This window comes from Egretta garzetta, unplaced genomic scaffold (assembly GCF_000687185.1).
Source record: "Egretta garzetta isolate BGI_Z169 unplaced genomic scaffold, ASM68718v1 scaffold620, whole genome shotgun sequence".
Lineage (NCBI taxonomy): Eukaryota > Metazoa > Chordata > Aves > Pelecaniformes > Ardeidae > Egretta > Egretta garzetta.
In genome coordinates, this window is record NW_009258309.1 from 374,989 (window position 1) to 386,945 (window position 11,957).

The 11,957-nt window shown below is 40.0% G+C and overlaps 2 protein-coding genes across 2 annotated transcripts in view; both read left to right on the plus strand.

Annotated features, from left to right (window-relative positions):
• Nucleotides 1-10,251, plus strand: part of GSTCD (glutathione S-transferase C-terminal domain containing) — a 93,836-nt gene extending 83,585 nt beyond the window's left edge. The window contains exon 13 of the transcript XR_004842063.1: nt 10,062-10,251. The gene's annotated coding sequence lies outside the window, so the exon portion shown is untranslated. The remainder of the gene's footprint in view (nt 1-10,061) is intronic.
• Nucleotides 1-11,957, plus strand: part of NPNT (nephronectin) — a 69,710-nt gene that overhangs the window by 3,026 nt on the left and 54,727 nt on the right. The window lies entirely within an intron of this gene.

Here is an 11,957-nt window from a genome sequence, read left to right on the forward strand (position 1 = left end):
AGAACTTAGGCCAAGAACTTGGACCCAGCTGCTGTTCATTAAAAACACTGTCACTCCTTTCTCAGAGGCCTCCAGTCTGGACCACTATTGGCAACCAGAAGAATCAAAGTTCTGATTCACTGTTGCAAATCCCAGGCGCCTTCATTTAATTGAGGTCTACCAGTGGCTGACTTTTTAAAATTAACTTTTATTCAATTTTATTCTTCAATTACTAAAAGGCTGTTGAACTGCACAGCTTCTGGTTATTATGTTTTTTGTTCAGCTAACATTATTTTTCATGTACTTCAGCATAAACTGTAGATTTCTTTCATGAATAGATACCCATTTTCATACCCCTGCTGTGTTACAGTTCCTGAGCTATAATACATATATATGTCTGTGGTTCAATATAAGCTTGGATGATGGCATAATGGGCTGGTAATAACTCCTGGTGTATTTTATTGACATTGCTTTCTTAAACAAAATCACATCAGCTATAGACCTTGCATGTTACCTAAGAGGCCAGTAGTTATAGTAGGTATGTGCAATTTTGCACATTGCTTTTGCATGCTTTTAGCTAATTTTGTAGAAAAAGCTAATGTTTGGCACCCATGAAAGTTGTTTTTATTAATCTGGCATGTTCCCATTCAAATACCCATTTAATGTGGTCACCAACTATGGAAATAGTTAAACAATACTGTAAATGGACATGTTTTCTTTGTTGGGATGATCACTAACACACTGAATTCTTTTCATTAAGTAATTTGACCGCAAGCATCTCTTTACTTTGGAAAAAGAAGAGGAAAAAAGCTCTAGCAAATTGATTTTCTCTCAGTTTTCATATTTGTGGTGCTTATATAGGGGGATATAATTAGAATTTCAGGATAAATTACGCAAAGTATTGGATGAAAATCAAGACTAAAATAAACATTCATCTCCTCTTTTTTCATCTGACCATTACATACAAACATTTGGTTATAAATAGATACCTCATCCATGTTGGAATAACATTTCATGTTCGAAGTAGGATTCTGGAAAAGAAAATCCTTTTTGAAGTGACTTAAAGCAATTACGCAATTTGAAACCTTCAGTTAGTTTATCACAATTGGATTACTTTTATATGCTCTGTAATAAATACTAAAAAGCCCTCTAAAGTAAAACACGTTCCAGCTGAATAATCCTTACTGAGAGAATTTGCAACTGCAGTTTTTCTTAGCTCTTGATAATCTTACATTAGTAGAATATCTATATACTGTTAGTATACACAATGGGTACTGTTAAGAGAATAAATACCATTGTCATGTATACTGTCAACCTGATGGACATAAATCATCTAACTAATTTGGTGTTAGCACTTACCTTGCTTGAAAGAAGTGGAAGCATTCAAGTTCTGAGCATAACACAGCACCATTCTCTGTCTACCAATCTTATGCAGAATTTGCTGCTTTAGGTAGAGATGACTAGAAAGTATAGTTTTAAAATTTTTCAGGATAGTCCATCTTATGCATCTGATCTTGAAGAATGCTAGTGTTTTTCTGAAGGTCATCTGTTAACCAGGAAAATGTAGGCATACACATGCATAAAATTTCTATGACTTAATGCTTACCTTCATCTACAGAGAGGTGTCCACGCAGTGCAGAAAGCAGTGAGTTTAAAGTTTTTAGCTCTTGCTTCCAAGCTGGTTTTGAACAGTAACACTATTCCTGAGTGATCAAGTCCATTAGACTCATACCGTACATAAAGCACAGCAGGTTTTCTGTAAGTGCAGTCTGGCTCTCCTAATCGCGTGCACCTTCCACGCATTGAGAAAGAGTACCTTTCTTTACTCAATAATTTTCTGGTTTCATCCAAGAAAAGCAGAGCTGAAGTTGGCACCCATGAGCCAAATAGGAAGAAATGACAAAAAGCAGTAAATGCCGGGAGGTGCTAGTTTAATTCTAAGCTATACTCCAGGCCCTGTGGTGCTGTCACTGTGTGAAGAGTGAGGAAATCAGTCAGGCTTTGACATACAGGAGGACTCTATAAAATTTCTATGACCTGTCTGCTTAATGAAACACGTCCCTAGTGCACACTGATGCAGTGTTCTTTGGGGGTGCCTGTAACGTAGAGAGTTGCCCTACAAGTGTGCGCACCTAACTTCTTATTCACATCAGCAATGCTATTGACGTTGGGGAAATGATTCATAAACTAAATTAACAAAAAGTTCAGTACTACTAGGTTTGGGTTCAAATGTTTGTTGGTTTGGATCCCAAAATCATAAACTTTTAGGAGCTGAGAAACAGAGAATAGCATCTTTAATGTAATTTACAGTACAATCAAATCTGATCCTTTAAGTGGACTTCTTTGATTGCTTCCTGATTTAATATGTTTAAAATGTATTCCTTTTTCCTTATATGATCACTGTCTTTAGTTTCAGTGAAAGTAGAAACCAAGTACTATGCAAGCTTGACAGTCTAATTTTGTGATGGGCAGCTGACATTCTTGAACTGCACTCAAAGGAAAAATGGCACCTCATTTGTCTGGATAGTTTCCCTCTGTCTTTAAGAGCTGACAGTTTGTCAGTTTAAAGGTGCAGCTTTGACATTTCAGATTATCGCAAAATATTTTAGAGTAGTTCAGGCTATAGTTCTTGAAAGAAGGTAGAGCTTTTTAAAGACGCTTTCCTGTCTGTCTTTTCAACTCTAATACTTACCCTATTTGACTAAGCATTAGTTAGCAGTCATGGTTATTTATGTATTAGAACGACAAAGACAGGAATAAAATGTACTTTCTGAAATGTGATGGGAACCAACTTTGATCCCTTTGTCCTAGTTCCATCCTCTGTTTGTCCATAGACCTGTTCGTTAATTCTGTCATTAATTCTGTTACCTGTGGATTCTGCTATTTAAAGCTCTACAGGGTCCTTTACAATTTGGACTGTTTTTCATTTGTCCTAGAACATTTTGATATGGTCTGCAAACCAGTCTTTAAAATTGTTGACAGATTTGCTCCAGTCTCTTTCTTAGGTTTCCCCTCTCCTTTCATGCTAGCTGTTACAAATTGTTTTCTATTCCTGAAATGTTCTTACACCTTCTGCAGAGTATCTTCATTACTGATGGAAGAAGCTTCTAGTCTGGTGCTCCCAATCCATCTCAGACAGAACTACTGTATTTCTCTACCATATGAAAATTGCAGTTCAAGAGAATTACGGTTTAGTTCAACAGTTCAGGCAGGTGTCGAATTGCATTTTAAAACAGAATCCCAAATTTATTGTCTCCTCTCAAAAGATATCCATGAAAACCCATAGAAGTCTTTAGAAGTGTTATTTGGACTTAGTGGCTTTGAATATACATCTTCAAGAAGAACATAGTACAAAGTAAAATCGAATGTTACTGCATTGTTTTAGTAGAATATAGAAGAATCAGTAACTGTCTACCAAAACCTGTAGATAACCCTGAAACTGCTTCATTTCCTTTTGTACTGAGCGCTTAAACCCATCTTAAATCTTTTCCATCCTCTTGTCTCTCACAATGTATTCTGAAGACGTGACTTTCATGCATGTTTTAGCCTCTCAAATCCTACCTAATGAAAACCACAAACAAGATCTGTAATGCTGAAAGGCATGAGAAGGCTCACAAGCAGCTATCTGTGCAATAATCATCATAGCAGTCATGTGCTTCATTAAACTACTGCTACACTGTACTTCTAAAAAATCTTTTTTGGTTTTGACTTAAAACATATGAAAACTTTATTGGTATAAATGGTTAGTTTCACAGAGGTCAGTACTGGGTCCGGTTCTGTTTAACATCTTCATTAATGATCTGGATGATGGGGCACAGCAGGTTTGCTGATGAGTGGCTGATATGCCCAGAGGGTCATGTGCCATCCAGAAGAACCTCCACAGGCTGGAGCAGTGGGCTGGCAAGAACCTCATGCAGTTCAACATAGGAAAGTGCAAAGCCCTGCACCCGGGGAGGAGCAACCCCATGCAATATATACTGACAGGGCCACTAAGGTGATTAAGGGATGAGAGCATCTCTCCTATGAGGAACGGCTGAGAGAGCTGAGACCATTTAGCCTGGAGAAAAGAAGGCTCGGGGGGAATTTCATCCATGTGAACAAATATCTGAAAGGGATATGTAAAGAAAATGGAGCTAAGCGCTTTTCAGCAGTGTCCAGTGCCAAGACAAGAGGCAATGGACACAAACAGGAGATTCCATCTGATCATCAGGAAGCACTTTTTCACTGTGAGGGTGACTGAGTGCTGGCATAGGTTGCCCAGAGAGGTTGTGGAGTCTCCATCCTTGAAGCTGCCTGGATATGGACCTTGGCAAACAGCTGTAGATGACCCTGCTTGAGGAGAGGGGTTGGACCAGATGACCTACAGAGATCCCTTCCAACCTCAGCCATTCTGTGATTCTGTGAAACAGCGATAGAAATAATCAGCTGTCCATACTGTTTTAACTTCTGAAAGTTCTTTCAGAGATTGCCATTTTGGAGAGTTAAACAGAGGAGCTGGGTCAACAGTATCGTAACTATATGGAAACTCTCCCTCAGAGCATCTGGAATAGGTTTTCCTGCCTACTAGTCCCCGCTGGTATCTCAGAGTGTACTAGGAATTTTCTGTATGTCAAAACAAGATGGAAATTAAATAAGGAATTAAACCAATTAGACAAGCCCCCTTTCCCCTTGAGAATAGCAATTTAAACTTATTTATATAAGTAGTTCTAGGTCAATTGATCAGCAACCAGAGGATCCATCTCATTACACAGCTATAGTTCAGCTCAGGCAAGCAGTTACAGCACCTGAAACCAAATGAAACAGAGGGAAAATCAGGACCCAGAGTGATTTATATATTTTGAGCTAATTTATTCCATCTTTGCCAAAATTTATGTAGCAATTCAGGTTCAATATAAAAAAGAAAAACAGTCTAAAGGATCAGGTTAAAGTAGTGTTCGATCATTTCTCTCTGGAAAGTCGTCATAATTTATAATTTATATAGGTATTCTGGACAGCATACCTGTATTAATATATGGACCTCCAACATTATTTTTTTTTCCTCTGATATTGGCAATGAGCCCAAGGCATGGGAAAAAACGAAGTTACAAAAACCGTGTGACAGTCAAGGCTGGTATGTTAGGCTACCAAAAATAATTTCCTTCTGGTTCTGCATTGCCCAGTGTATTTCTTGCTGTAAGGACTGTATTTTCATGAGCAGAAACCATTGAATCCATGCTGCACCAGATTTATTTGCTTCTTTTGTCCTAAAGACAATTCTGGTAACTTTTCAGGCTGATTTATGGCTGTTTCTTATATGTTAAAATTCTGAAGTAGCCTAAGAAGTCCTAGCTTGCAGCCTGGGCTCAAGAAAGAGGAAACTCAGTCTATAATTATCTCAGGTAATACACAAAACAGTTGGCCTGCCTGATTCAAATCAGTTACATTAAAACTGTGATCAAGAGCATGTCTTCATGGAGATCTCTTCTGTTAATGTTGCCTTTTTCTTTTGTAAAAGTTTTAGCAGAAAGTGTGAGGTTAAGTTTAGTTTCGGCTCACGTGCTTGTAGGTTTTTTGATTCTTAACAGCATTTTTTTATAGTTGTCCTCTGTATGACATACATGACTCTTCCTGATTTGTTTTCTTTATATTTTCTTCTAGTTATAGATAGTAATCTGGTGATTTGATTTTTTGATTTTTTTTTTTTTTAAAGAATCTATCATCAGCCTTTAATATTGTTGAATAGAAGGTTTTCATGCACTTCTTGCCCATGAAAAAGACAGTACACTGTTAATTCTGAGTGTTGCCGAGTATGTGTATTTTCTTGGCATATAACTAATATTTCTTTGCTAATTTCCACTCGGGCTAGATGCCTTGCTTGTGCCTCCATTCTGGTCTCTTAGCTCTGACTGCTAAGTGCATGTGCATGTAGCCCATGGAGATGATAGTTACTTAGGTGACAATGTATTAGCGTTGTATACAACGGTTTTCTTGTGTTCAAGCATTTGGTTTCTGAGGAAAGGAGGCAGCATAGGACATTGGCTGCACAGTGTAGAACTGGACATGAAGAGCTGTAGTATGATCTGCAACATACATGCTGTAAAGCCATAGGAGTTGTATTGGACTCAGTGTATGTTTGGAATGGTAGGACGATTTACAATGTTTATGTGGAACATGCTGTTACAGGACCATGACTAAACCAGGGTCTGTAGGAGCCTTAGCCCTGTCTCTTTTTCACTGAACCTAGGTGGTTTTTTGTGAGGCTTTCCCAAAGGCTGACTGAAGTAGAGAGGTGAATAAGGAGAGCTAACTGGCTGAAACAACCTGGAGTAGATAAGCATGATGCTCATGTGTTGTTGGAGGCATTCTGTTCAGTGCTGACAATCTGATTGCACAAAATAGTTTGTCAATCATTTATTCAACAGGTTCCTAAAACTTTCTTCTCTTTCTCCCTTTTTCAGACAGCATCAGAGGCGATACGTGCGTTTTTCTGCGCACTCTGTGAAGGTATTCACAGTTGTTCCACTCGCATGCGAAACTCATCCCAGTTCCACCCTGTTGTCTGCCTGCAAGTGGGGATCAATGCAATGCAGTTTCTGGTCCTGTCTGCAAAAAAGTTTCTTAAGCCCATGTTTTCCAAGAGTTGCATCTCTTTCATTGCTGGCATCCCTGAGAGGTGCAGGATGCGCAAGGCTGGGATTAGTGCAGGAGGCTTAGCACCATTTTTTGAAGTTGGCTATGCTGTCCCTCGCCATTCTGCTGAAGAGGTCTTTTACATCAGTTACAGGTTTTTTCTGCATTCAGTGATTGTGTTGCAAGTGAGGCCAAGTAGACTGACTCCTTGATGAACAGGGTAATGTTAAATTTGGGGGGTTATCATTCTCATCCTCTATGCAAAATACCTTTGGTACAAAAACTGATAACATGGACAGTTAGAAATCTGTTTAAAAAACATATGCAGAAGGGAATATGACACTTTACTGGGCTTTGGAAGGTAAATTATTGTTTATTTACAGGGGAAAATAAATTCTTTACACTGTAATGAAATGCAGGAAACTTCAACACAAAAACCACTCATAGTTTTTAAAGAAGGATCAAATATGTGTGAAAAACTTATGGGAAAAAGGAAATTAATTTGGAAGACCTGGTGCAGAAAAAACATTTGGAAGTTTTTGAGTTAGTATTTCCAAAGCACAGTGTTTATCTCTAAGGTGATCTGATACTACAGCGTCTGATAGTTTTGATGACTTTCTTACCCTTTCAGGTAGGTTTGCTAAGAGGGAGGTGGCGTACCAAGATTGATTTAGCTGATCGAATGGCTGGATTTTCTTATCACAGTTTTCTTATTAGGATGTGACTGACAGCGATTGCTACCTAGCGTATAATGACGATAATATTTACTCATTAAATACTACTTTTAAATATACCATATATAAAGTTGGTTGAAAAGCATTTTGCAAGAAGTATACATGTTACATGATCAAATTCTGCGTTTGTGATGCTAATGTATGCCATTAACTACAAATCAAGTGTTTTTTACAGTTGTCATAGTGTGATTTAGTGACTTGGGATAGTGTGGTATTTGTGGTTAACTTTCTTTGCCTCAACGAGGGTGAAATACTTAAAAAGGAAGAAGGATGGATTTGTGGTTTTAAGTGTGGAATTGGAAAACAGGGGTTCTGTTTCTGGTTTGATGATAGATGATTATTTGTGGGAAAATAATTTTCTGTTCCTTAATGTCTGCTTATGTAAACACGAGAGTTACAAAAAGTATTGCCTGATTCTGCTGTACAGAGGACTTAATTCATTGATATCTGTAACATGTTTTAAGACCACAAGGAGGAAGTTAATGTTAAAAAAGTGGACTTGAAAGAAGTCACTCATTTAATGCCTCCCTCAAAGAAGAGTTGCCTGGCAGTAGATTGCCCTGAAAGCAATATCTTTTAGTGGTGTGATTATGTCCAATTAACAGCTACCTGTAACAATGAAGATGAGTTTTAAAGTTGTTTTTGTCTGATTTCTGTCATATCTACTGTATTCTATCATCTACTGTATCTACCAATATCTATCAGCCTAACATGTCCACCACTGGTATCTTTTCAGTTCTTTTTTCTTAATATTGCCTATCCAGTTGATGCTGGGGAGTATTCCAGAAACCACTTTTGTTCTGTTGGTTTTTTACCCCTCAGGGATGGTTACAGCCACAAAGAGCGTATTAGAAACCTGTACTTAGCCCTGCAGCTGAAGTTTTAAACACTGAGATGGCTGGGCACAGTCTACCCTAAGTGAAGTGAAACTAAGTATTATTGTTCAAGAGAATCAGGTCCCACGCATACAAGAAAGGTTAATTGCAATAGAGAAAACTATACGTAAGCTTCATTTCATCAGAACTGGGTTTCCCATTGTTTATATGCTTTTTTCGTTGATGTTACTTGTATTACCAGTTACATATGTTGCTCATGACATTGGTTCTTTAATGAAGTTTAACACTGCACTGTATTGTTTTTTTGAAAAATAAGATTACTGTACCGGCTGGTATATTGAACACGTTCCTACATGTGTTATTTAACTGCACTGTGCCAGACGTCACTCTGTCACGCTCGCCATCCCAGAAGCAGCAGTTGTTGTCACCACCTTTACCTTCCCTGCAGCAGAATTAGCAAGCCTCACTCTTTAGAGCATTTCTTCACTCTCTGCCACCTTATCACCAAAATTCAGTTTCATGTGTAGTCAGATGTGCCTTTATCCCTTAATGGTGTAGAATACAGCAATACCTGAAAGGAGGTTGTAGCGAGGTAGATATCGGTCTCTTCTCCCAAGTAACAAGGGATAGGAAATGGCCTCAAGTTGCACCAGGGCATGTTTAGGTTGGATATTAGGAAAAAATTTCTTCACTGAAAGGGTTGTCAAGCATTGGAATGGGCTGCCCAGGGAAGTGGTCAAGTCCCCATCCCTGGAGGTATTTAAAAGGCGGGCAGATGTGGTGCTTAGGGACATGGTTTAGTAGTGGACAGGTGCGGTTGGGCTTGATGATCTTAAAGGTCTTTTCCAACCAAATGATTCTGTGATTAGAATGAGACCTAGGGCTTTGTTCCCTGAGAAATTGTAGGTAATTCAGAACCTAATGAGCTTTCTAGTGGTATGGGCAACTGCAAGTATTTTAGAGTCCTCCTCTGCTCTCAACACAGAGTGTCTGAACAAGTTTAGGGTCTTGATTTTCACAGAACGGTCTCAACTTGCGCTCAATATATCCATGAGACTGAAAGTTTGAGATGAGGATCATGGCTGATAGCATGGTTTTTTTGGCACAAGGTACATAAAGATCTTTATGGGGGAATGGAGAAGAGTAAAATAAGCATGGTGGGAAGGGTCACTATGCTTGCATGAAATAAACACCTTTTCAGGCAAATTTTACCTTCCTATTTGCAACTGCTGCGTGCATTTTGACTTTTTCATACACAAGGGTACAGCGTTGCTGTTCAAAATACTGTGTCTTCCTCTGTGTTTCTGCTTCACTGTTACTAATGTGCAGCTAAACCCCTGACTATCATGTTGCACTCAACCAAGTGTCTTGTCAGTATCTTTGAAAAAGCTTTCTTGGACACTTGTCCATGCTCCATTCTCTGCTTGGTAGCTGGCTGTGTGCTATTCATCTGAGTGCTTGCTGCACAGCTGCCGGGACTTTTATTGCTGATGTCTTACTAAACATCAAGTCAGCCCATCCTATGGCTTCAACATTTGCCGGGCTTTCATAGTGCTTCACTAAACATAAGGCACAAAAGTGCCTTTGGTAATACTTCTAACAACTTCTCCACCTTCTGTACATTACCTTGATGCACACCCGCACAGCAGTGGCGTATGGAAGGCAACTTTATACATCTTTAACTTGTCAAGAGATTTGGTTCTTTGCCAGCTCACTCAGTAATCCTGCTAGTGTCCTGGATATGAGAAACTACCTCATTAAGGAAACTCCACTGGCGTTGATAAAGCATTGCCAAAATAAATGAATTCATCAATGACTGGATGTTCAGTCCTGTTGATGGGCATGGAAGTGCAATACATGATTTTTCAATGGCTGGTTAACTGGTTGTTTTTTTTTTTTTCAGGCTGATGTTCCAAAACAAATTCTAAAGGCGGTGGAAGTAACCAAGAGTAGACAATCTTAATTGGAGCAGGCACCACGTCTGACCAGCACACCAGTATTAACACACACGAGTGCCAAACAGGCTGCTGAGGAAATCTTAAATACTGAGTGGAGTCTGGAAAGATGAAGTGATCTTACTGTCATTTGCGAGCGTACATGCTTTGAGGGAGTACTGTGGGCTTTCAAGTTGCTGTGTACGTAAGTACCACTATGCAGCGTGGCATGAAAGGAATTGATTTTATGACACGTCCCTTTGGACATCAGAGGGAAAGTGTCAGGTTGCCCTAGGCCTTAATTCACAGTGACGTTCAAATGTCACTTTTGGCACCTCTCCTGAACTTGGCTGCGGTGGAATTTGTGGACGCTTTTTTCCTACAAGTTGGAGAGATGCAGGCAGATGCTGTTTTCAGAAAGAAATCCCTGTGGTTATCACAAACAGGATTTCTCCCCTTTTGCCCATAAAATCTTGACAGTGAATGCATTCTGCACGCTCTGTTATCCCACATCACGCATCCAAGTGAAAAAAAGAAAGATCAATCAGTCAAGAGCTGGAAATCAGCTCTATATTTCAGCAAGAATCTAATCTGAGCCAGATGCTCTCCTGTCTTTCCTAAATGCCACTGTGCTGTTGTCTTCAGTGTTTGGCTATCAGCTTCTTGTGTGAGTGAAGGGAACCAGGTTTGGTCCTCGATGCAGTTTTTATACCTGGAGTCCTCTAAGGGGGCTTGCTTGTTATCAAAGCATGGGTAATCAGCACCTTGCAGAGTCATCAGCTTTGGGGCTTCTACGGTTGTTTTTTGATCCGTGTCTGTAAAGTGCTGGGTTGAGGCTGTGGATGGAAAGCTTAGCATGGGGAATGTCTGGTTCTGAGAAGATGGCAAAAGGAGGGGAAGGAGCATTGGAGGGGGCTTTCTGCTGCAAACTCGAGCAGAAAGTGGTAAAACCGCTCTGGGGAAGGGTTTAGTTTTTGAAAGCTCACTGGCGCGTTTTGTATTTTGTGCAAAAGGTAGTTACCTTTGTGTAGTGTTGCCTGAATTATCTGGGAAGTGTTTTGAAGGTGGAAAATGCTCTGTGCAGAACTACCAGCTTAAATCTAAGCCTAGAATCATATTTGGCATCCAAATGCTCCCTAAACAGTTTGGCTTTGTGTTACAGTCACAACCCAGATCATCTTTGTTTTCTGCTTCTAAGCTGCAGCCAGACCCTTGTGGGAACAACTGAAGAGCTTTAGCCTTGATTTAGGCACAAATCAAAACCAACGCTGCAACCTAGTCTAAGTCGTTGGCCCCATCTGTCTGTAATGAGAGGGATCTCAGAGCAGCTCTGACCCTAAATTGGTGACAGGCTGTTATTAGAAGTGTCCCTCAGTAAGTCCTGAGAGCTGTAGTTCAGAGAAGCAAAACAAAAACAACTGCTGGATTTCAGCCTGTTAATGTAGAGTGTTGGTAGTGGTGCTAGGATGCCATTAAGTGCTGTGTGGGTAATGTTTAAACTTGTCACTTTTTTCTTCTGGACCAGGGCTGGGACACCTTGTGTCACACATGCCGACGCCTGAGAGCTATTAATAGGGCTGTGTGAGACAGAAAAAAAACATATACACCTTGTAATTCTTTCGAAAAGCTCTATTCTGGAGGAAGCCTGGTTGGCAAAAGAAGGCCAAATCTTCACGCTCTTGGCTTTAGACGTGGTCTTTGCTCGCAGAGAGGAGTGGGTGGCCATCCTACTTCCTGAACCGCAAGCTAGGGAAGCTTATAAAAGCAAAGGCCACCCTTCTTCGCCTCTTCAGACTGCGGGCTTTGCCTCCTGGTTCCCCCTCGGCCCCCGTCGGAAGGAGCCGGGGGCTCCCTCCCGCTAGCCC